The 27,738-nt window shown below is 34.0% G+C and overlaps 1 protein-coding gene across 4 annotated transcripts in view; it reads right to left on the reverse strand.

Moving 5' to 3' along the window:
- LOC128672118 (axoneme-associated protein mst101(2)) overlaps nt 1–27,738 on the reverse strand; it is a 135,781-nt gene that overhangs the window by 55,158 nt on the left and 52,885 nt on the right. The gene's annotated exons all lie outside the window — the stretch shown is intronic.

Here is a 27,738-nt window from a genome sequence, read left to right on the forward strand (position 1 = left end):
AGCAAATTATTGCAGTAGATATAATAGTAGTAAAGTAGAAGGTAGATGGAAGCGAGATTCAGAGAATTCTCTAAGCACCGTAGCAAGTGAAAATCCAATCTGTCAAAACAAATATTTGGGGGAATAAAAATACATCATTTCAGTCAAAGAAATTTTACGGCTGACCAAAGAAAGAAAAACTATATTCGGCAAAAATTTCGATTGTTAGGCATACAGTTTGCTTGATACTAATAACAACGTGCCTAAATGGATTCCAGCTGAGCTATATGTAATGACTAAGAAGCGATTACAGTTGATGTTCAACTGTGATAATTGCAGCAGCAAATCTTTATTTATTTATTTATTTTATTTTATTCGGAGAATATACAGTCTTAAATACCAAGAACAAGAAACTAAATAATTACATATTCTCGCATGTTAAATGCTATATATACAGTGCAATGCAAGGCAAAGCATAAAATAAAATGTAATACCTTAATACGATTAAATTCAATTCAGTTTTTTTTTTCTTTCTTCCTAGTAACCAATCATTTAAACCTGTCCGCGTCACACAGGTATCAAATGCCTTCCTTCATCAAGTTACGGGAAATATAAATAACCACTGATGTATTCCTCACCTCTTAGACCGCATCGTTAATATCCATAACTGTTGACCAATGGATTGATTATTGTAATAATTTAATATGATTATCTACTTATAGTATCCTCACTAAAATCCTACTAATGCTATAAATGCGAAAGTTTGTGAGGATGTGTGTATATATGTATGTTTGTTACTCTTTCACGCTAAATCTACTGGAGCGATTATTATGAAATTTGGTACACGGGTAGAATAACCTGGAATTGTTATTCCCTAGTGTTCATAGGGTATTTTTTATCCCGAAATTCCCACGGGAGCCGGTGTATAGATCCGAAAGTTTCGATGTGAATGTCAATGTACCTAAACGCGCAAATACGTGAATGGAAGGACTAAGGAAAAAATAAATTGGACCATATTACGTAAGGTATTTTTATCCCGAAACGATAAACTCTCTCCAGAAACATTTTAGAAAAAAAAAGAACTAGGTATTTGGTGTTAATTAAATTTGAGACAGTATTAAAGATAAAATCTTTACGATCCTCATAGATCATTGGCCAAATCACTGGCTTATGGCGACATCAATGATTCTAAGCACACCATGTGAATTTCGAGACGTGATAGAATTGAAAATTACGCATGCGAATTCTACGAGCATTTCGTAAAGTTGAATGTACTACAAGTACGTCAGGTGTAATGGCCTTAATGACAGACAAACAATGAACTTTAATAGATAAATCTATTAGAGTAACACTATGGTGCTGTAATCAAACTATTTTTTTAAGTTGGTACCACTACTGCCCCTAGTGAAGACCAGTGGTCCAACTAGTTGGGAGGAGCACTAGTAGGACTAGCCACGGACTGAATATAAAAGAGTACATGTTAGAATAAAATATTTAGCAACATGAAAAATGTTTAAGCGACAGCAGAAATAGAAAACATAATTTATACAAATGCAACTAGGTATCTACATACCAAAGAAACCTGTTTCTTTCATCATTTGTTCCAAAAACCTCATCCGCATTTTTAAAACAAGGCACCCATCAAGACAATAGAATGGCTATGACTAAAAGTGCAATATAGATGCGTCACAATAGACACGTGTAAATAATATGATCTATAATCATCGCCTTCGGTAAATCTGTCTGTCGGTCGACCGACTGTCTCCTTGGTCGCATATCAATGATTCACATCGTATAGACTAACTTGTATAGAGAGCCGTCTCATCCGTATAAATTCCGTTGGTCGAATAGGCTTCTTTCCACATAGCGATTTTTCTAATTGATGGTCAAAGTACTTTGATGGTAATAAAGCTCTAAGGTTTTCTTATAGTATTTCTGGAAATGACTAGTATCAGCAGTTTTTTTTATCTGTTTAAAAAGAGACTGTATAAACTAGTTTATTACTTATTAATTAGTAAGAGATCTTGATTAGAATATAAAAAAAATATTTAATTAGTCTCAAATGTGTGGCAAATATTAAAATCAAGGACCAACTGTCATTTTTAATATAAAATCTTAAATTCTGATAAATTTGTTATTAAGTAAGAAGTGATCACATCAAATCAAATCGTTTATTCAGAAATTAGACCTTTTAAGGCACTTTTTCACGTTAAATTTTATATTAAATACTAATTTCTCACAAGCTACGAACTACCGGCATTTCGGAACGATCCCTGCTGAGAAGAAATGCCGAAAGAAACTCATTTGAACATTGATAATGAGATCACTATAGCGCTTTGTTATTTCCATTACAATATCATCAACAGTTTTCAGCGGACAATAAGCAAAACAATAGAAGCAAGTCTTCTATAAGTACAAGAAATTCTCCTAACTCTGCGCGCCATTCATATGGACTAGACAGGTACATTACAATACATACGGCCATTGAATATTTATTCCTTGTGTGAACTCTGAATGAGCATTCTTGTTAATTCATGTGTGTGACTACCTGTAGTATTTTACTACAACTCGCACGGTTATTTCTAAGTATTTTGTTATAAGAGAAATAAATTAACGTTCAAACACTAGCAAAAACACAGTTTCAATTGATTATTTGTATACGCAACATTTTGTTTGGAAGTCACAGATCGGTTAACATCTGACATGCTGTACCGACCACACATAAATTGGGATAAGGGTAGGCTGATGATGATGATGACGTTTGTTACGATATGACTAAAACACTGGCTTGGATGTGGTCATTACTGACCATTTTAACGAAATTTCAGTTACATAAAGTTCTGTTATTATAGGATTCTACTTAGAACAGCATATCTGGATGGATAAAGAGGTAACTAGTAGATTTAGCCCTGAGCTTAACTAGTCGATTCCAACTAACTAACAGAAGATCACATGGAATATGAAGGAAACTGACATATTCTCGCAAAAGCTTACGATATAATGCCAGTGAAAAGGCAATAAAATAAATCATAAAATTATAGTTATGACCTTATAACGAAATCACAAAAGGAACTTAACATAAACGCAACATGAAAAGAGCTAACGACCATTAATAAAGCATTTTAAATATTAATGTATTCTAACATAATAAAAATCTAGTACACTACACAATACAACAAATTGTGTCTTTACAATAAATAATATGAAAGCTAGTGATCATCAATCATTGTAAATATAAACATATGAATTAATTTTGAATCTGCATAACATATTGCACGTAACAGAAACTTATGGTAATCGTAATGATTATAACGACCCACGCATTTGACCAGGTTAAAAACTGTAGTATGGTATTATAAATAGCACAAACAATACTACTTATTGATATCTATTTTTTATATTTACCAAACTTATATAAACACTAGGTGTATAATCGCATAGTGAAGCACCGGGCAAGACAATGATATTAGTTAAAAGAATTATTAAAATGAAATTAAAACACAAACTGAAATATCAAAGTTTAGTTTCCAGTCATAGTATACAAAATAGTTGGAATTATAAATAACTTTGAATAATATAATGTTAGGGCATGATAAAAATAAAAGTGAAACGAGGAATCGGATATATCTAAAATCAACACAAGCCTTACACAACAATGACCCCCGTTATCAACCTAATCATAAATGAAGTTATAAAAATAATATGTGTGGTGAAATAAATATTACTAGAGAAACAGAAATGAGAATGTGTGTTATACAAATTGATTTCATAGGTGTATAGCATAAGAGATGCCATGTATAACTATTTACATGTGTACCTTGACGGAACAAAATTTCTAAATACCTGGGTGTTCTTACAGTCAACTGCCGATTGGAGCTATATGCAATGGTATTAACGGCGAATTTGCAATAAAATCAGGTAGGTCTTATATAGATATATACTTCGAGGAGAAATTGTTGACGTTTTCTCTCTTTGTTTGGCTAAAACTGTTGACATCTCACGGAGCATGGGAACAACTCAATGGTTTCGTAAATACAATATACATACCAACACTGTTCTATTTATCGTTGGAAAGTTTATATAATCAAAATACAATTTTCCAGACGAGTTTCTTTTCAAGATTTTTTTAGCATACCATATTCTTTTTTCAGTCCTAAATTCATGCTTATATTCATTAAAAGGTACATGTTCCTGAGACGATATCGATTTCATTGCCTACAAAATCAAAATCAAATCATTTTTCAGGTGATATTCTAAATTAAACAATATTTACCAAAGCTACAAACTACTGGCACTTACGGAACAACAACAACCTACCAATGTCGCATAATACGTTGTTACATGAATATAAAAAGAACCAACAATAGAAAAGGAATGTCCCTGAACTCACAGATTCATCTCGCCATCAAAGTATGTTAGGTCGAGATGGCAAGCGTGTGATCGTTGCGGTCACACGACATCATAGGTGTGGACTCCACTCACACGCCCTTGATCCAGTAGTCAATCGTGGTGTTAAATACAAAACTGGATGAAAAATACTTAAATATTGACGGAGCATTACTATTCCGAGATGCTATTTCAGTGGTAGTTTTGCTAAACCAGGAACGGAACATGTAGAATTATTATAAATACTGAACAGAACATAATATTATATATATGTTTTTTTTTCTTTGCCAAATTTAATCTAATTCCTCCAATAGATTTTGCTGTGTAAAATACATCCATCTATCTAAACATTTGTATTGTCGTAATACATACTTCGTTATGTTTAAATTTTTCATGAGAAAGATTTATAAAACCGAAAGTATGATGTCATAATACAAACAGTCAACTTGTCTCATACTACAAAGTTTAAGAAACAATGTACACGTCACTGGGTCAAGTGCAAATAGTTGACATGCGTAATATTCATATTGAAAAGTACGCTTGACTATTCATAATTATGTTTTTGTTCGAATGTATTTCTAGGAATGGATTCATATGGGCATAATCCATCGAAATCTTTTTATTTCTTTCTTAGAGCCAGACCCACAGGCCAGACCACATTGCTACGTTGCGTCGTGCCGCTACGTTGTTTTCCATAGTTTATTAAAGATAAACATTATTATAGTTTCACATTGACGTGCGTCGACGTACGTCGAATATTTTCACAACACAATTTCTGCATTGCTTTCAACGGACCACGACTGAGCAACGGGGCCGCGTTCTTATCAAGTGGGTTATTGCTAACACTGGTGTCAGATTTTACTCATGTCGCCTAAAGGTATCTCACATGACTTTTACGACTATAATTGTGGAAAGTAGTCGCATGCACGCTGGTGAGTGCCAGTGTACAGTTTTCCTCACGAAGTTTTCCTTCACGGGTATCGAGTGATCTAGGAATGTTACACGAGTCAGATTTGTACACAAACTCAGCAGGATGCAGGAGCAGGATTCGAACCTTGGACCTTTTGATCAAATGGTCTTAACCTCTGAAGCACCACCAAGCTGTTTCCTGGACAAGGCTAGTAGGTATCCAAATTTTTAAATAAATAAGCCATAGATAAATACAGTAACTATTTCAATAGTCTGAACTCTAAAGCCGGTCACTAACTTTCTAGCTCAGAATTGCGTGACAGAATCTGTTTAATTGTTACACTTTATGAGAAATAAAGAAATACACTACAATTGCAATTATTGTTCTGGTTATGTTTGTAATTTTAGATAAGGATGTAAAACATATTTATTTAAAACATCGAAACAACGATAAGATATTTATTTAAAACATCAAAATAATGGTGTATGTACTATCTAGATTACATACATACATATATAACGTAGATCACACATGCAGCACTAGCTTTCACGAAACAACAAACTAAGAAAAATTTGGACAACAATGTAAACATAGATTTATAAATATTCCCTGCGATACGGCCAATTCCTGGCAACACCAAACCTGGACAGAGCCGTGGGAGGCATCGCGACGGATACTCGACGACTTCATGTGGATCCCTTGCTCAATTTACGCATTTCGGTAACTAATTGAAACAAATTATTTTCCATAATTCAGCACCTTATGCAGTCCAAATCATCAACTTCATCTAATCAAGCCTCAACACCAACACCCTATATTCTTTCTATTCAAAAATATTCTGATTTTTTATTATGAGTTTTGGAAATTCAATCCTGCGATTTTAAAAAAGTGTGAACCTATATCACTCTTGGGCATAGAAGTGTTTATAGTTCTCTCGATCCCTAAATAAACCATCTCGAAATAGAAAAACATATTGAACCAGGAATCGATGGAGCACTCATAATGAACAAGCCAAATAATCGTAGACCCATTCAAAGTTGCTAGAAATGTGGCACCTTGTCGGAAATTGTAAGAAACTGTGATAAATACACACTATTGTAGGTGCGAAGAGAATATAGAGGCTGATTCACGACTTATGATAAATCAGAAAACCGTTAATTTATGTGAAAGCTTATACAACTTACTGTGTTATGACATAGCATTATAACAGGACTGTAAATAAAATGAAATTGTAATGAAGTATTTGAGATTAAGTACAACATAATTTTTGACGACCTCGGTGGCGCAGCGGTAAAGTGCTTGACTTGATTCGAGCCCCTGTTGGGTGACGATGGAAAATGATCTTTTTCTGATTGGCTCAGATCTTGGATGTTTATTTTTACCTATATGTATTTGTTATAAAATATGGTATCGTTGAGTTAGTATCCCATAACACAAGTCTCGAACTTACTTTGGGGCTAGCTCAATCTGTGTGATTTGTCCTAATATATTTATATTTAATATATTTATTTATTTATTTATTAATATTTATAATTAATATCGTGGTTTATGAATAAGGCTTTCTGTAAATTTTTTTTTTTCTTTCGAATCATTGTAAGAATACAAATAGGGGATAACTAAAGAAAACTGAACCATAATACAACAACAAACTCAGTACAAATTATATCGTATACAGCCTGACCATTCACCATTGAAACTCGTCCGTCGTAAGTCTATTGATTTTATAGACACTTCTCATAGCATAAAACAAATAAGTAAAATTTTAAGACATCAATATTTTCTTGTCTATATCATTGTCTATCTAAGCATTGACGATGAAGAGATCATTGTTTTTCTAAAAAAAAATCGTAAAGCCAAAATATTAAATACCATCTGATGTAGAAGTATATATTGGAGATAGCTCATGCCCTTAAAAGTACGGCCCGGACACGTGTTCTAGTGAATGGGTGTCACGATGTTTTGCCAAGCAGTTAGGAAGGCGTTGTTTGCCAACAGGCTCTCTATTTGCCCTTCCCACGTCCGGCCCGACAAGCAAACTATCTAGCCTCAGGAGTCTTGATCATTCATGAATACATGGCATCCAGGTTACTGTTTCCATCGTAGTAGCTTCTGTTTATCAATAGCTTCACAAAATGAATAAAGAAACCAGACTTTAATGAGAGAGATGCATTCACGTTGTAACACTTTTATGTTTTAACGTTTTATTTTTTTATTTTCATTTCGGAACTCTTTCATTATGTTTGTCTATTATTTTGGTTCTTGATAATGTCTTGTCATGGTCTTGTATGTCAAACTGAAAGATTGGTAGATTATATTCTAATGTGTAAAGATTAAAATAAATTTTAATATTTTGTAGTAAGAGCTACTTTTATTCTTTGTTATTATAGAAGCTGTTATTTTGTTAAAATATAGTTCTATGTGAAAAACCTCATCATAGATAAATATTATATGTAAGCAAATCACCTATAATATCTTATCTATTTACCATCCCTTTATTTTAAATAGCATGTAGCTAATTAATAGCATGCAATTACTTTCTTCCCATAGGGATTTACGCTCCGGTACCGGATTCCCCTTCATCCTACGACCGCACTTTAAAGATATTCTTGATGTCTGGCTGATTTGGAGGATTAAAGGAAGTGGTGTTTTTGTTTAGTGACCTTTTTATCAATCGGGATGTGTTAATATTTTGTTACCCACCTATTAAACGGTATTCTTCCATTTCCTTTTTATTACATTTTCTAAAATTAATCTCTGTCATTTTTGTAACGAAGTCATTTTTGTTATCTTTTCCTTACTAGTTTAGAATAAATGTTACAACGTCAACAGAATAAAGAAAAGAAAAGTATGTATAACAGGACGAACCGTGATGGCTCAGTGCGTAAAACGGCCGCCTATGTTTGAAAGATCTCTCTCTCTCTCTCTCTCTCTCTCTCATCTGAATGTTTTCTCAGTTGCTTGTTCAACCGTTGAAGTGAATAACTCATAACACATTCAATACGAAAAGAGAAGGTTGTAAAAGTAACGTCATTTATAGGTGGGAGAACATGGCACTGGTTATTACGAGCTTTTATTTGTGATCACACTATAGATATACTTCGAGTTGATGTGAAAGCTGGATAAACAAACACAATATGAATATTGTGTTTCGAAATAAAGTTAAGAGCACAGCCAACGAGCACGAGAACTTAAAAATACGGAACATAATATTTGTAACCTTAGGTTTCAATTTTAAATTGTATTATGCAGACACCAAGATGACGGCAAGAGTTGCGCAAGAGTGCAATAACTTTGAGGTGAACAGACGGACAAGACACGCGTGATTGGGAATAGATCGGGGCTATAATTCTGCTCATTGAATCCTCTGTAGACTATTAATCAATAGACATAATGGTCAGGTAATTAGTAGTACAGTATTGTATCGTTTGTATCCTCTCAGTCGTTGTTGCAAGGGATAAATAAATCATTGAAACGAGATAACTATAGGCGTCTACATTTTTAATACTTCACTAAATTATTAAAGAAAAGTTATAGCATTATATGCTTGTAATATTTTTTCAGCTTACATGTGACTTTTCTTTGAATTGTTAGTCCTCAGGCAAATTAAGTAATTGACTTGACATACTGTCAAACTATTTAGTTAATATCAAAATTAAGGTAAACATTTGCGGAATCAAGGCACATAACTTCAAAGACTTCTAATACTACAAAAAATTTATAAGTATGATATTTCGTAGTTTCATTGTTTGATCTTAGTTATCATAATTTATTGTTTTTCGCTGATATACAAATGCTATTTGCGTAACAATGCAGCAACTTCAGACAGATTTAAAACGTGATCGGGAATATAATCAGTGATTTCATTTTATTGTTTAAATTCTTCGTATTCTTTTTCTTCTTAATCGAAAACTATGAATTGAATGTTTGTAACTATTTGTTTATTACAAATAGTAGGTTTCGTCCAACCTTCCAGCCACTAGGCACTAGTACAGAATGTTAGTTTTTTGTGATCATCTAATTTAACTGTTAGATTAACATCTTTAATATAACCTCTTTACCGTAGAATCATTTAAACATTGTATGTAACTAGTAGCAATTTTAAACGTTAACCGCTAGAACGATTCGTGTCTTATACGAGTACATAGTATGTTTTATTGTTATTAGATTTCCCACGGTGATTGACCTGGCCTCACCTACTGTCCTTCTTTAATCTTCACCGACTGTGTTTCGTAATTGTCTCTTTGTCCGACCTCATCAAATGCTTTATTAATGAGAAAATAATTAGTACATAGATTTTTGTACTTACAAGACGTACTTATAAGATAAAACATCTATAATAATCAATGTTCCGTAAACGCATCAAAGAGTTTACTTTATTGCGGCAAATTGAGGGCAATACATTATTATCAATACAACAATATATTATCTTTATTCCTTTCCTTTTTTTACATTTTTTCCTAAGTCAGTATATGTTTAATACTATTGTTTGCTGTTGTTTGTTTCTGTTTCCGTACATATTAACTTGTTTATTTTGCCACCTTACCTACTTTTGTACTTGATTCCAGCTGAAAATCAGCGCCTTGGCTCGATACCATGGCACCATGCTGAGCTGGTCGCCATTTCGGCTTACATATTGTATTCGATCTATATTCGTTACTCTTTTGTATGTTTGCATTTTATATGTTTGCCGAATAAATGATTTCTTTCTTTCATTCATCTACCTCTCATGTAAAAGTATTTTCATCACCCATTTGGTCTAACTAGCTATCCATCGGGCATAAGGCACAATTTATTCATATAACCTTCTTATTGTGCCAATAAATTTTTAAAATTTATTTTGACACTTTCTCTATTTTTTTATTTTTATTGTACTATCAAATAACGTCATCATGCGCAGGAAGTCCATAGGCTTTTCTCAAAGATTTCGAGCGACTCGAACTCCTCATCGGGTTACTGAGATCTCTCTGACAACAATAAAAGCTTATGTCAAAAATGACATTTTTGTAAATTACTTTTTTGTTGATGATCTCAATGCCATTGGGTCTAATTTTGAAGAAGTGAGTACACCCTGTAGACATACGAGTAGGTGGTCCCTTTCTATGCAAATGCAGACAATGGCACATGGTGGTCTGGTGGTAAGCGATTCCACCCGCATGGTCCACGCAGCTTCGTGAGTTATCAACCTTAGGGAGGCATAAGTTTGTGTTTGAATTTGGTTATTCGTTTTACAAACTTCTTAGGAAATGTTCGTAAAGTTATCTCGATGATTTTATCCTACCGACCTATATAAACGTTAACTTTTAGAATGATTGCGTGTGTGAAAACTTGAGATACTAAATTTCTAAATAGAGATTTCTAAATTCCCACACCACGAGAGTAAGTTTTATTTTTTATCTTGGTAACTCGTTAGGGAACACTTACCTAACTAGTATACGTACGTACAAAATCTTATTTCCCATATTTTCACATGTTGCCGGCTATTTACGGACCTCTATCGCTGTGATGGAGCCCATAGTCAGCCTAAAAAACAACCCAAAAAAATTTGAAGAAGATTCAGATTAACCTAGAATTTTTTTACAACCGGCTGACTATCTGTCGGCCACCTGTCCTTGGGGACGCTGTTATTGCTTATGAGCTGTATTGGATACGTGTCTGAGTCTTTTAAAAGATTTTGAAGGGATCCTATGCTAAGGCATTTAACAATAAATTCTTAAATCTCTTGACAGAATATTGTGTACACTCCTCTTAAAATACAGCTATAACATTTATCGTAGGCTTAACATTGTATAATTTAGCCGAGAACGTGTCATGTCCCAGTTCAGTTACATCATGTGACTTTTGATTATTTATTTAGATAATAGCTGCTCAATTGTCAATAGTTACAATAACAGTTAAACCGGATATCGATCATGCGTTGGTATAAGTATGCAAAGTCTGTCTGTTTGAAAGCATGTTATGGACATACTTAAAGATATTGAGGAGGTAGAGAGCTTATCTATAACCTAAGAAAGCTTATCTATAACCCAAAATTAAAAAACTTACATAGTTGATGTCGACAGCATGGAACCAGGACATACCTATATAAACTAATTTATCACTGTTGGCGCCATTTCATAATACTGATAAGGTTATAATGTATGCGATAATATCACTTGCAAGTAAATAAATTAAATAAGTAGGTTTATTTGTGCAGCCCACATACGAATAAAAACTAATTTTATCTAAATATATATATTTTTTAAATCATGCAATATACCTATCATGCAAAATACATAATTATGTAGAAGTACACAGAGGGTTCTCTTTGTGGACAAGAACCATCCCTGAAGAACACGCGGGCGGTACCGTGGGTAGCGAAACTGTATAATTTTGAAATCATAAGACTTTGCAAGTAGTAACCAATATTATCTAAGTTATTTATTAAAGTCAACGTTAAAGCATTCAAATAAAGAAATTAGACCTTCTTTTTCAATTCCTATTTCAAATTATTTTCAAAAAGTCTATCTCAAAAGGAACTGCTGAGAAATGCTGAAAGACACTCGCAAAAAACAATTCACTACGATATACAGGTACATGTAAAATTACCCCCGACATAACCAAAACCCACGTAATAATGGGGAGTCATTAATATGAACATTTTCCCCCAAGAAACCATGCCTGGGAAATCAGTAGTTTTCTGGATAATAAACTTCACAGTTGAATTGAAAATTCTCATTTTTTTGCATCGTGTAAATGTAATTTCATCCAAAGAAACCTCATAAAAATTTTAAAGAATTCCCTATCAAAAATGATTTTGATTATTTTATTATTTATTAAATATTTTTATTATTTTTCCCAGTCAAATTATTTTTACTCTGAAGTGACTTTAATTGGAATACCCTACGCATACCTAACGGCTATTGTCGGAGGTAGTTTTACACTCTATATAATTAGATCACTTTTTAATGTTCCGTATGCTCTTCCTGATGATGGAGCAAGGTCAGAGCACTCATCAAAAACGCGGAAGACATTCGCAGTTACACAACTATGTGTACACCCGTTTAGCATTACAATTGGACCCTACGATTGTATCCATACATTCTCACACAACTAATAATTATATACACTTCACAGCCCTAGGAATCACTTATAAATTATTTTTAAGCTACTCCTGGTTGTTGTGAAATGGTTTTTCTCCGTGAGATCTAGTTCTTAGACGCGACCCTTTGTTATTAAAACATCGTAAGATATTATAACGATGAGATCTCTCATCTTTGTAACAGCGACTGATTTGTATTGTATACGTAATTACAAATGAATTCAATGGACAATAGAAACAAGTAAATATTTCACACTAGCGTACGGTAAAATGCAGATTAATAAAGTCAATGAATTAGAACCTTTTTTAATATTCTGATATGGTACTCACTGACTCCAATGAATATCTAAAAATACTCAAAATAAAATAAAAATTGAAGGTTCACTGATTGTTTACACGGTTTATGTTAGTAAGTCATGCGAATATTTGCATAAAATTAAAATTAATTTTAGAAACAAACTAAGTACAGTACCGGTTCAAAGTTTAGAAATTAATTATTCATTTATTTAAAAAACTAGTTGCGCCCCCGGGGCTTCGCTCCTGTGAGAATTTCGGCATAAAAAGTACCCTGTGTGTTATTCCAGGCGAACACACAGAGCCCACTTACAGTTTTATTGTTTGTATAGATATAGATAGATTCATAAGTTATGAATTACTACTAAAGATTAGGTACATTAATGGAACAGAAAAGGTTTTACAAACAGATATCGATTTAAACATATTATAAAAAAATCATTGATTGAAATACATTCCAATTATGTTGCGGATATACTTCTGTAAACCTTAGTTCATAAAACACTCTATTTATATAAATTAAAAAGTACTTAGTAAAAGTATATTTTATTTTTTCAATTTAATAAAATAACAATGGCAAGTTCCAACGGTTCCCAAGCTTTCGCATGCCTTTATATTGCTCGGCTGTCTGAACAATCATAATACCAAATATTTGTGTCGTATCATTCACCGTACATCAGTAATAGTTATATCTATAGATTTTACTCGCTGTTTCCGGTGTCCAAGTGCACTTTCGATCGTATTGTTATTCAACAGACAGCCGACTTTCTTAGTACCTACGTAATACTTGCTCGCTATGAATAAATAATAATCAGAAATTAACAATCGTACCACGTAAGATGGCTGTATGCATTCGTTTATCTGACGATACTGACGTTTTAAACAATTCATTGTAATTGTTATTTTGATGAGCAGTCAGAAGTCATAAAGTTACAACGAACAGGTATGACAAAAGCTTTATCTATATCTGAATTTTGAGAGTAAAACCATTTCAATATCATAAACTAAGTGGAAAGTGACACAAGCCAATAGTTTGTCTATTATTCGCGGGAATTATCTATTTTCTTGGGAAAGACGTAGCAAGTAAGAAGTAGAAGCAGAGGTATAAGAAAATATTCAGATTTGAGTGGGATTCGAAACCACATCTCTTCCAAACCAGCTCTGAAAAACGAGCAATAAAGGCCGCACGGCCAAATTGATTCAACCAATAACTACATCTTATTTGAAAGTGAGTTTGTATTTGAAGCGAGTGTTTGTAATGGAGTTATACACATTTTTATGTGATATGGTACAAAATGAAAAATTTAGTATCAGTAAAAAATATTTTGAAAGAAAACCTCGATCAACAATAAGTTCAATGGCGTTAGGACTAATTATTCCCAGCAAGGTGGCCATTATAAATGTTGGCTTCCGATGGTATCCTCGATAAAACACGAGGCTCACGCGTATGACCTGTCCATTAATTTAGCTATGTACGAGGGTAAATCAAAAAGTTCTTAGAATTACATATTGATATATTTTTTTTGTGGGTAGTTTATTATTATTTTTAAAGAGTGATTATCGTATAATGTTTATGCTCAGTTACAATCGATTCGGTCGTATCGTTTACAAGCAATAAATTATTAAGTGCCAAGGGTATTCCAACGTATTGAAATATGGAAAAAAACGAATTACGTGCGGTGATAAAGTATCTGTGCCTAAAAAAAATGTCCACTAAGGAAATTTTTTTGGATATTCAGGAGACATTAGGGGATAATGCTTTACCCTATTCTACAGTAGCTTACTGGGTTTCGGAATTTAAAAGGGGTAGATCAACTTGTGAAGATGATCTGCGTTCCGGGCGGCCGTCAACCTCCATCACAGAAGAAAATATCAAAAAGGTCGAGAAGTTAGTTCTGGAAGACAGAAGAATAACTATAAAACATTTAGCCGAGGTCCTAAAGATTTCATTTGGAAGCATCCAATCCATTTTAACAGATTCCTTGGGGTTCAGAAAAGTGTCGGCAAGCTGGGTACCACGAATGTTAACAGAAGAAAACAAAAAACGTCGTTTGGAAATTTCAAAGCGCAATCTTGAAATATTACAGTCCGATCCGGATGAATTTTGCCGTCGTGTTGTTACCATGGATGAAACATGGGTCCACCATTTTGATCCCGAAACTAAAAGACAAAGCATGTCTTGGAAACGGCCATCATCGCCACCAATGAAGAAATTTCGCGTTGCTCCTACCGCCGGCAAAGTTATGGCCTCTGTGTTCTGGGATAGTGAAGGAATCCTTTTTATCGATTACATGCCGAAAGGACAGACCATTACTGGATCCTACTATGCTAATTTATTTCCAAAAGTGCGTGAAAATATAAAGGAAAAACGGCGAGGAAAACTGTCATTGGGCGTGTTGTTTCTTCACGATAACGCTCCTGCGCATCGGTCCGAAGTTGCGCTCACGGCAATCCGCAGTGCTGGCTTCGATCTTCTTGATCACCCACCATATTCTCCGGACTTAGCCCCTAGTGACTTTCACCTATTTCCAAAATTAAAGGAGCACATCCGTGGAACTAAATATAGTGATGACGACGCAGTTATGGCTGCCGTAGACGACTTTTTTGAGAGTCAAGAAAATGATTTTTTTTTGGAAGGAATTAGAAAGTTAGAGAAGCGGTATACTAAATGTATTGAATTAGAAGGAGATTACGTTGAAAAATAAAATATTTTTGTACACATCTCCTGGTTTTTTTATAGTGATTCTAAGAACTTTTTGATTTACCCTCGTATTTTTAATGTGATCTATGCATTGACCCGAGATAAAACAAAGCAACGTGCTGCGAAGCGACGTGACATGCGCGCGATTAGTCAAGCCAATCATTTCATTAGGAAAGTACGTGACAGTTTGAGAAGCCGTGACTGAACGCATAAATGTCACTGTAATTATAATTTGTAATTATGACTACTAAGTTCTTATTGTATGTACCTATAATTAGGTTATGTACAAACGATACAGTTGTATGACAATTCAGCAACGAAAAAATGAAAATTATTTATTTAGTTAGGTACATTGTAATATTTATTAGTTAGTTTGTATTAGTTTCTTGTACGTGAATTTTATCTTCATAGATCGTCAAGGAACATGTACTTTTTCTTCACTAGCAGTAGCAAAAAAGTGAAATTTAATTTTCCTTTTTTACAGTAATCTGACCGAAGTTTTTTAAACTAACAAATATAAAGAACCACAGCAGAAACGACCTAAAGGCAGACCAAGGAAGCGTTGGATGTATTGTATTACAGAAAACCTAAAGAAATTGGCCAAATTTCATATAAGAAGAAAATGAAGGTGAATAAGCGCGATCGGTGAACAAATTCATAGAAAAGGTAAAGCAAGACCCGCAAAGGGTTGTGACGACGTTGGAAGATCTAAATAACTATAGTCTACAACAGGGTTAAATTGAGAACCTCTTTTCACCATTAGGATTAAAACGAACGAATAAAATCTATATATACGCATATTTGCATATCCTGCCACTCCGAGCTTTGGCGCCACAAAGTCACAACACTCGTAGATCCTAATCCGGGACGAATGACTATTCAATCAGCAAATCTGCATCATTCTCACACGATCCTGGACAACCCTGCGAATCCTATGCAAATCCCTCGTTAATTCTACTCGCCTATTTGTTTGACTTTCTATAGTTCGCAGAAGTTTAATTAAAATGCTTTGATGAGAGTTCATATATCATGTCCAGCTCTATGTGGGGTCCATCCATGGCGACTAAGGGATATAAAGCGTTGACAGCTGATAAACCACAACAGCGTTCCCAAACAAAGAAGTCGCCGTGTCGCCCAGGCGGTCATACAATCAGAGAAGAATCTTCATTTGTTTCCTTCACGGACCTCTATTTCTTCTTTTTTTGTCGATCTACGGGACCCCGAGCTACAGGCATGACAGCCACGAATACAACATGGGAACATATATGTATTAAATTAATGGCTTTATCAGGATAAATGTTTTTACACAATCAAAGATTTTTTTTTATTACAATGACATTAATTGACATACATGTAGATTGTAAGTGACATTTTATCTTAATTTAATCTGATGTCATTTTATATTTTTTTAAATATCACATATGCAATGCATGCTGTTGACAACGGCTAAATAAGCTTGTTCTAAACCATTATGTGAATATTGTATTACCAACCCTATTTAAGCAAATACAATGATTTGATTTGATTAGATTTGAGTATAAGAGATGATAGAAGAAATTTCTGAGCACTTGCTTCGCCTTCATATGGCGGCGCGCGGCGCCGTCGACTTTATATGGCAAAGATCATTCACTTCCAGATAAATATCTAAAAAAGTTACATTTATAAGTCTATTTTAAGTACACAGGGTTCGACCGGACGTCCAGCAATTACTCTGACTATTAGACACGGCTGATGCTAAGTGAAGTCATTAGTATTGGTCCTCAATATCCCGGTAAGACAGGTAATTATTACTTTTACAGGAATAGCCAGCAAGCCTAGGTACAGCAAACTACATGTAAAGCTACTCTAACGCCTCTATGTTGTGGTAATAATGACTAATTCGCAAAGAAAACTTTATGATTTACTAGCGATATGTAAAAAAAACGCAACGAGATTCTACCTTATATGTCTAAGTCGGGTTTATATTTATCTATTTTCTAATCTTCTTCACAGTAACTAATCCTTAACCGCCTATTTTATTTTACAATACCTAAAGACACATTAAAAACTTACTTTTGGAGGTACCTATATTGAACATCCTTGTTTTACACCACTGAAGAATTACTTTGAACATTTACCTGAAACAAAAGAAAAACACATTTAGATATATAAAACGGCCCGTCCCTGCTTCGCTCGGGTGAATTTCGTTTATCGCGTTCATACTGACAGACAGACAAATGCGACAAAAGGACTAAGGTTTTATTATATCTAAGGATTACATTTTATGGGTCGTTGTTTCTTTACAAATATTTTACAAACCTACATAAATTGAAACAATATCATACCAAGTATTACATAAATATAGTGTTATCTTCACACTTCGACAATGCACATATATATATATGATCAAGTGATTCAGTTTGCCGAACATGTTGAACGGTCCAAATTAAGACGTCTGCAGGTCAACAGGTCGGTAACAATGACTGCTAATACAATACATATTCATTATACTGCCCTGTCAATTCTGGTTGCAAGTCAGGAAAGAAATCAGGTCGATGGAAATAAATTTGCCAGTCTTGCAACCCTTATTATGTGGTCAGCTGTACCAAAGTGTAAACACCTACCACACAGTCACACCAAACGTGAGGTGACCGTACCGAATAACTAAAATTAAAATTTCTTTAATGAACTTAATATATATTAAAAGATTAATGACTTTGGTACTAACCAAATAATTTCATATAAAGTAATTACTCTCTGAGTATAATTAATCAAAGTTGAGGTAATTTCTATAATAATTTGGCTTGTGTTAGTTCGCATAGTCATCATGCCGGACTGCTATACTGGAAGCCCCGGGTTCGATCTCAGGTCAAGAATGATATTTTTCGAATTGACCAGGCCAATTCGAAAAATATCATTCTTGACCTGATCTTGGATGTTTATCTATATAGTATGATATGAAATATAGTATCGTTGAGTTAGTATCCCATAATACAAGTCTCGAACTTACTTTGGGGCTAACTCAATCTGTGTTATTTGTATCTATTTATTTATTTTTTATAGACAGAATGCTATGCCGATTAAGCCTCACTAAATATTATATTATAGGTAAGTTTTTGCTAGTTAGTGTAGTAAAATCTAGCCCACAAACTGACCTAGATATGTAATTGCGTCAATACAGCACCTCTGAAGTTATTAGCACTAAATTATGTTAAAACATGCGTGTGCTGGCTAACTGTGGGCGCGAGTCATGGCAAGTCGAACGAGTTTATTATAACTAATTAAGATTTGATTCGCAATATCTAAATGCCACTTGCATATTTATATTTATATTTATATTTAAAAAATGGTAAGCCCTTCTGGCATAATAGGGACCAACACTGTTTGAATGAGTTTCTTTCGGCATTTCTTCTCAGCAGTGGTCATTCCGAAATGCTAGTAGTTGTAGCTTTGATAAACATAATTTAATTTAGATTATGACGTGAAAAAGTGCCTGTGAAGGCCTAATTTCTGAATAAATGATTTGATTTTGATTTTGATTTTAATTTCATGAAAATACTCGACAAATAGTAGCGAAGTCGAAGGGGTTGTTTCACCTTTTGTTGGAAAGTTTCAAATGCTTGTCGCTTGTAGCAACTAGCCATAATATTGTAGAACAGTCTTTAAAAAGTTTATTATTGGCAATTGGTTAAGCAAAAGAAAAAAGAAACACCTAAATGTTTAAACAACACATTATATTTTATTATTATGATATTCTGCAGATGTATGTCATTTATTACTAATTAAATGATTCACAAAATGAACTTAATAACTAAAATGTATTCAAAAAACTATAATTTATTTGTTAATGTAACTGGATGTGAAGGTTGCATAGCAATATTTTTAATTGATACAAGGTTTATTGAAATGTCTGTTATTCAAAGTAAATTTAACGTGTATTTGTGTGTGATCAGTTGTGAAATTCTTGCGTTAGCCTGATACCAAAGTACAGTTTCACGATGCATCTCGTTCAAGTGAAATGAAATCTTACTCCAATCTAAACCTAACATCATATTTGACCTTATAGCACGATGGTGGGATGACTCCAGTCATGCTATTCTCAACAATTATAGTAAGAACAGAGTATGACCGAATCACAGTAACGTTAATAACAAACACGATTTCAATACTTTCTAAATGTCTAAGCAAATTATTATTAAATATTTATTGATTATGCAAATTAATCTAAACAGAACATTATTAATTAATAATGTTTATCTTATCATCATCATTAGATAAAATGAATGCATCAAATAAATGTAATGAATTGAGATGAACATGTATGAAGTCATGCCAAAAGATTATGTGACTGAAATCTGTCTACCGATAATCATACTACAAAACAACCGAGTAAAACTGACCGGACACATGAACACAAATATAATCATCGCATCGATTGCGTAACAAATAATCAGACAATTAGATCAGTAGATAATAGAAATCAAACGAAAGTCGCTCCTTACGACGTGGCTACAGGCAATGAAAGCGAGCGACCGACTGTACTAATTTATAGCCGCATTGATATGCAATTGTTGATTTGTTGACCATTTTAGATGACAATGACGGCGTGGAAAACTAATGTGAAACTATTGATGATTTGCGAAGTGAACAGTGCATTATCCAACTGGATGTTCACGATATCATCATTAAATTTGCTGTTTATACAAGTAACGCTTCACCTCAGACTCTTGAAGCCTCGGATTTTTCCGCCCTGGAATAGGACCACCATGATTGTCGTACGAGGTGACTAAGGGACACAGCCTGGCAGCTGATAGGCAACAATAGTATTCTCAAGGAGGATTGACCTCAGGCAGGTCGGTTGTAAAATCATAGCCGAATCTTCAACATTTAAAGTTTTTTTAATCTGTTATATTTCTTGTTTAGCTCAATGAGGGACAAAAAGTTTAACCTTAAATTTGTCACCGTTATGAATTTTAAAAATTCTTTTACAATGTTATTTATTTCGTAGATGCAACTTAAAATTGCATCATACACAAGAATGGACTACCATTTTGTTTTTATCATTGATATATTGTTTAGTCACCAACAGATTCAGATTTTTAGATTATATGCAGGTGGCATGGTTTCCAATGTTGTAATTATTTTCATCTCCATAACTAATTCAAAGAACTCCATGCCTAGCTAAATTAAGTGCCAACCTTGAGACTAGCGACCGTCAACCCACAGATAGTTGATTAACGATGTGCCGATACAATTGAACCAGGATGACTCCGGTGCTCAAAATGGCGAACAACTTATATGGAAACTGGGTATATCACATCTAAAGCACGCGAGACAGGTTTTAATACAGGAATTTTAATTCTAGTTATTATAAACGCAATAGTTTGTAAAATTCGGAAATGTTTGAAACGTCGGTTAACCATTTAGATTTATATCAACAAAATTAAATTAATAAGTTGATAGAAAATTATAAACCAGTCTTTGCTAAGGATAAATATGATGTTGGCGCTGTTCGAGATTATGAAGCTCACATAGACTTGATGGTGGATAAATACTGTCACAAACGACCATATAGATGCACAACTGAGGATAGAAAGGAAATAGAAAATCAAATTTCAAAACTTTTAGAAAATAAATTTATTGAGGAATCTTATAGCCCTTTTGCTGCACCAGTCACACTTGCATATAAAAAAGAAAATGATAGAAGAACAAGGTTATGTATAGATTTCCGAGATTTAAATAAACTAATTGTTCCTCAGTCACAACCATTTCCATTGATTGAAGATTTAATGGTGAAAACTGTAAACTGTTTTTCTACATTTGAAATAAATTCCGCATTCTGGTCAATTCCATTAAAAATTCAAGATCGATACAAAACTGGGACGAGTCGCTTTTTTGTTGGCGGCAGAGTCCGGCAAAAGGCGTAAATATGCATCTCTGGGAGAGCCATACATATTTATGCTTTTTGCTGTAGAGACCCTGGGACCTTTCCTAGGAAATTTCCTCACACCTGGTCGATGTCTCTGGGGACCCAAGGGCTGGTGACTATTTTGGCCAACGTTTGAGTTTGGCCATACAAAGAGGAAATGTCGCCAGCCTTCTGGGAACTTTACCGCACGACGACGGCGATTTAGTGTCAATTTTTTATTTAAATTTATTTAATATTTATTATTTTAGTTTTAATTTTTAATTCAATCACGTAAATTAAAAAGTTTGTAAAAAAATATAGTTGGTCCCGGTTGTATTTGCAGCTGTAAAAACCCGCCAATTTGCAATGGGCCCGCGTGATGGGTCGTGGCCCAAACTCCTTACGGATGGGTAAGGAAGGCCAGTGCCCCAGCAGTGGGGACGTTTAAATGGCTGTAGATGATAATGATGTGAGTTATTTAGTCAGTCCAAAATACAAAAGTAAGAGCGGATAGTTTGAAAATAAAGCCGAATGTACACGACATAAATTTCACTTGTGGATAGACGAGGGAGAAATTGCACTGAGGATGCGACGAGAAAGTATGGGAATTAATTTAAAATTAGTCGCGACGCCAGATGTACACAGCATTGAAGGTGCAGAAGAGGCATAAAATAATCCAAGTTCTGTGGGAGATGCATTATTAGTGTAATGTGAACGCAAACACAAACATTAGACGGACACAATCCCTGGTATTTTATAATGTTTATTGAATTATTATTGACCTAAGAGACAAGAGACTTCGTCAAAATCAACTAAACGAGCAGACTATGAGAATCTATGATCACATATTACTAATTTCCTAATGTAAATACGCTGTCGTTCGATCATACGATTTAAATATGCTACAAAATTTCAGCAAATCGACAAGTGAGAAACCCAAAATTATCGTACAATCAAATATGGGTTGCGCTCAGTTTTTTCCCAAACTTTTGAGAATATGTAAGGTAGAGTAATCCCTATATTTTTGCAATGCAATGAAACAAAATAAAAATTTAAGAGAAGGCAAGTAATAAAAACTTTAGGATTCTGCATTTTAGATGTTTTGCGCTACGGATGGAAATTGAAACTATAATCACGGCTAGATCTACACCTGAGATAGGTTTAATATCTCTCGTAATATCACTTACTGTTGTATAACTTGTTCAATAAGTCAATAAATGGAAAGTGGGCACTTTTTGAGAAACAAAGATATATAAATATTGAATTTATTTAAGTCCAAAGTCCTTCTCTAGTGGTAGTAATGCCCTCACCGCCAAGTTAGATAGGATTTTTCCTTAATGGTTCCTAAGTAGGTTATTTATCCCGACCAGATATGCAAGTGGACCTAAGTAACAAGCAAAATGTATTTATCTCCAAGCGATTAATCTCTAAGATTTAGTTAAATACCGTAATTTTGGAGTCACGAAGCGCCATCATACCAAAACTAGAAGCTAGGGCGTCCCATTAAGATGTGAGTTAGCTAAATTAGCCTCAGATCGTAGGATAAAATCATCCGGGATTATGTAGGCATATGTTTTTAATCTACTCACTACTAACCACTTTAAAATCAAGTATTAAATAGTTAATTTCAGAAAAAAATTGTGAATTTTGTAAAGTGAAAATGTCTATTAGCCTTAAAGATGGGAAATGCGTTACACGAGTTTATGAATCAGAAACAATTAATTTAGTACCACCAATAGGATTTTAAGAAGTGGGCCAACAGACAACACTCACATAACTTAAGTTATATTAGACATCCACTGATTAAAAGACAGTAAATATACAATACTTCTAATGGATGGGACCATTACAGCCACTTTCTTTAATCATGAAAGACGTCTATTTACGAGTCACGAGATCTATTTACAATAATCACAATAACGACCGCTTCTACATCAACAGACATTGACGTCACAAAGATTCTTCTCGGCCAAGGCTTGCTCGAGGCTTTGGCATACAACAGCCACAGTAGAAACATAGCGCTATTGTGGATACAATGAATATAAAACAGATTTTAAAAAACCGATCAAGTGCAAGTTGGACTCCCGTGAAGAGTTACGTAAAATTTTTAGAATTCTTATCACTTTAGAAAAGATTTAACAATGACTTTTGCTGTAATTTTTTGACCAATAATAATGATGGATTCTATAGTGAAGCATTCCTGTTCACTGTTGATTTTATGATCGAGACGTGACCAGCCAAGCGAGAAGATCTCAATACAGGTGATGAGAAATGAGGCAGCGGCAGCGCCTTGAGAGGCAGGAAATTAAAGGTCTCTTATTTCTTTTGAGCTGTAACTTGCTAACGATAATTCTTACTAGGATATGAAATAAAGAAACAAGTTCATTAAATACATTGGACAATATTTGGGATAGGGAAAAAGTATGTGTACTCTTTGATATCAAATTGCAACTTTCATTTAATCTAATGGACACTAATTATGTTATGGATACTTAATAGTTTATAGATAGAATTTGATTGGATCTTGGAGAAGAATAACATTTTAAAATTGTGAACAAAATAAAATACAATCTGGTTGGGCTAACCAACACTATCAGTAACAGCAAAGCTGTTACTGTGTTAAAATCCCACTTTGCATAAGCTAAATACCTCAATCAGATAACCAGCACGAGAATCAACAAAATACCGGCACAGACTGATTGATGATAATTAGACAAACAAACACACAATAACTTTAAACATATAATGTCTTACAGTTATCTTACTGTTGGTTTAAGTCATAGTCAATCCGATAGTGAGGTATAAGAATGGCATGTTCGTTCGTCGGCATCGGCACGTCCGTAAATTGTCATATCATTTGCGAATACTGTGTCAATTACTAGATCTATTTGGAGCAGAAAACGTCCCCACTGCTGGGTCGCAGGCCTTTCTTATGAATGTATAAGAAGTATATGACTTTTTTTTTATTCTGCGTGAATAGTTAAAAACTGCTGATCCGAAAAATGCTAGTTTGATATTATCATAATACGCTTTCGATGGATGATATGACCGCCAATAGTCAGACAACTAGTGATTCTGACGACCGTGCGAAGTAACGAAAAAGTAGGTCAGTAGATCCACGGCTCCAACTGGGAAAACGCTCAGATGAGAGAGAGAGCGTATAACTCTTCTTTCATGATCTTATTTGATAACTTGTTCTTATTTGATAAAAAGACAATATTTACAAATATATGTGATTTTTGCATCTTGCGTTTTTCTATTTAAGATGAGAATTATGTTTATGAGTCACAGCTACATCTGTTCAGAAAAAATGGGTGTGTAGGTTGTCTGCCTGACGTCGTGAGTCACCAGCCTGAGGTCAAGATCATTCTGATCACAATAGAAATATGGACGTACGTAAATATGATCGATTGTGTTACTGATATACATGATGTATTCATCCAAATTTGTGGCACTTACCTATGTGTATGTCTATTTTCTTGCAGTTGTAATTTTGATTGAAATGAATTTAAGCTAGTGCTATATTTTTTAGTAATATGAAATTTATAATCAACACAACATTTTTTTCAAAAGTACTTTAGATTTAATTTAAAAATACTTGCTTTACACCCGAGAACATTTCGGCCAAGACCGGGCAAACAATTATCTGCTTGACCATTCTTTTTGAAATTTTGCATAAATGCAGGAAGGACAAAGCACTTTTAGTACAGTACATCAAGGAAAAATAAACTTACGGCGGGCGAAGCCGTGGGCAATAGCTGGTTTGTTATAAAATACCTATGGTGTCGTTGAGTTAGTCCGTAACACAAGTCTGGAACTTTGGGGCCTAACTCAATCTGTGTGATTTAGTAATGTCCTTATATATTTATTTATATACTTATATATTTAATATATTTATTTGTCACGTTACAAGAGTGATACCATACTCCTGCATTAATGTTATTATCTCGTCACCGCATGTATAAAACACATTAATTTGCGTCCTTGACACGATAATTGAGTAATAGTTGAAATAACACATTATTTTTTTAATTAACTACAGCGGTTATTAACTGTATGGACCTGCCTAGAAATTTCGACGTAACATCCCATTTGGTTAATATTAAATGATCGTTGTATTCTTCTAATATTTTACAAGGTTGACCGTAAAATGCTTAAATCTTTGTTATCGTATAGGTATGTGTTATTGCTAACATTCAAGTAGCTTAAAGGTATCTTACATGACTTTTACGACTACTTACCGCTATATATTGGCAAGTAGTGTCATTATTGTAGTGAATATTTTGTCACTAGACATTTAAGACAATCAAAGTTTATTTCAAATCGATGAAAAATCATTCTGTCTGTCGTCTGGGTCTTTCGGTCAAAAACTACCGGACGGATTTTTGCCCCGTTTTTCCCACAGAATTTGTTAGTTCTGTAATCGTAGTGTTTTCCCTAATAGATAGTGTCATTCCTGAAGAATGTTTATGTGTGTTTATTATCATTTTACCCGAGCTAAGTATTGTTAATTTTATTTGCATCTTACTTATTTTTTTAAGCTGCACTTTTATTTATTTATTAATCTCATTGCACCACAAAATACAATTCGTAAAGGTACAAATCGAGATGGATTTAATACTAAAAGCATTATCCGACAATTAAACATAGTGTCATACAGAGAATGCGAAAGGTACGCCAAAAATATATTAATACAAAAATAACCTTAATCACATTCAATGATTTCTTCCAACTGCACTTGCTTAACAAACAAACAGATCAAATAATGATCATTAAGGCACAAAATCTTGACAACAAAATTACACAGTCATGCCCTAATACCTTATTAGGAAACCATTCTAAATATCCACGAAGAACACGCAACCTCTTTATTCGGCTGTCGGTAAATGTCAGAGGCCCTATGATAAGTACTTGAAAACAAATTGTAACAAAGGTTATAATTTTCCCACACATAAAACTGAAAATGTTATTTATTTATCGGTATCTGCTCACCGGGGCTTCGCTCCCGTGGGAATTTCAGGACATAAAGTACTCTATGTGTTATTGCAGGTTATATTCTACCCGTGTACCAAATTTCATAATAATCCGTCCAGCACATGTTCGTGCAGGAAACCACTGTGGAGTAACCTCATCGGGAGCCAATCCTGAGTTTACCATCGGATCATGCATAAATAAAAATGTATTGTCAGTCAAACTAAACATATATTTATACAAGATTTCAGTCACCTTCAATAAAGTGTATTCAGGATTCGTCCTTCATCCCACGTGATCTGCCCCACTGAGTTTGAACTCATTGACAGCCATCCTACTACGATATTTGTGTCGTCACGTCTTTATAACCATAGTCAAGATTAATTGGGGTGGAGGCCCAGATCTTTTTTGCACCAGGGCATTTGATTACCTAGCTACGCCTATTACGTACGTGCTTATTATGAAATAATCTGCGATCTACTTTATTTTGAGTAAACATGCATTTTACATGTTAATAACATGGACGGCGACCCTAATTAACCGCATGCTGTCTATCAGCTCGTTTTTATTCAATTTTTCTTATTTGGGTTTATGCAAATTTCTTTTCAGTTTTAAAAGAAATTTTCGCTCATCTGTTGAAAAAACAATGTTTTTCTCATCACAACAAAGGTATAAAACAAAGTCACTCTACACGTATGTCTGATTCTAAGCTTTTTTCCTCTTAAACGCATCGGATTTTCATTCAGTTCTCAATGTTACTTAGACAATTTATTACTGCAGGTTTTACAGACCTCGTGCGAAGCCGGGCTGAGTAGCTAGTAGGAAAATAAAAACAAGTTCAAGTATCATAAAGAAACCTTCTTCAATATTTAATTGCAAAATTCCATCCGAACATACACTGCAATTTCACAGTTACTTTGCAAGTAAAAAGTAGCATAGTGTAAAGTATTTTTATATAATTAAACCAACATAAATATATTGTAGTATTAAAACGCTAAACTCACCGCACAAGTCTCCAATCGAATACCTTTTTCAACACACGTATACCTAATTCACGTAAACCACTGGCTTGACTACGTGAACATTACTCCCTACTCATCAGTTTGTTTGTTATTCTGTCTGTAACATCAGTTTACATGTTTGCGAAATCCATTCGAATGAAAATAATCGTTCAAACGTGACGAGCGGACACGACTCGATTGTCCATTCGTATTCTTTCCAATCAGTGTAAATTGTCATCGAAATATCCTTAGATTCGATTGCGTGGTAGTTATGTTACAAAGATTATTACGTACATTAGTAGTTAATACCAGTTCACAGATATTATTATACCTATAATTATAATATTATTGCTCGAATTGTTTTACATCAACTGTCACTCTCCAGCCCTTTGATTTTCTCCTCACCAAGAATCACATCAATTTATTATAACGTTTTGATCTAAGATGTCAAAATATGAAAATCGTTTTCAGAAAAACAAAATATTCTCCAATTGCATTAACAAATATTGATTTACTTACAAACATCATCAG

The sequence above is a fragment of the Plodia interpunctella genome, chromosome 8, assembly GCF_027563975.2.
Source record: "Plodia interpunctella isolate USDA-ARS_2022_Savannah chromosome 8, ilPloInte3.2, whole genome shotgun sequence".
Taxonomy (NCBI): Eukaryota; Metazoa; Arthropoda; class Insecta; order Lepidoptera; family Pyralidae; genus Plodia; species Plodia interpunctella.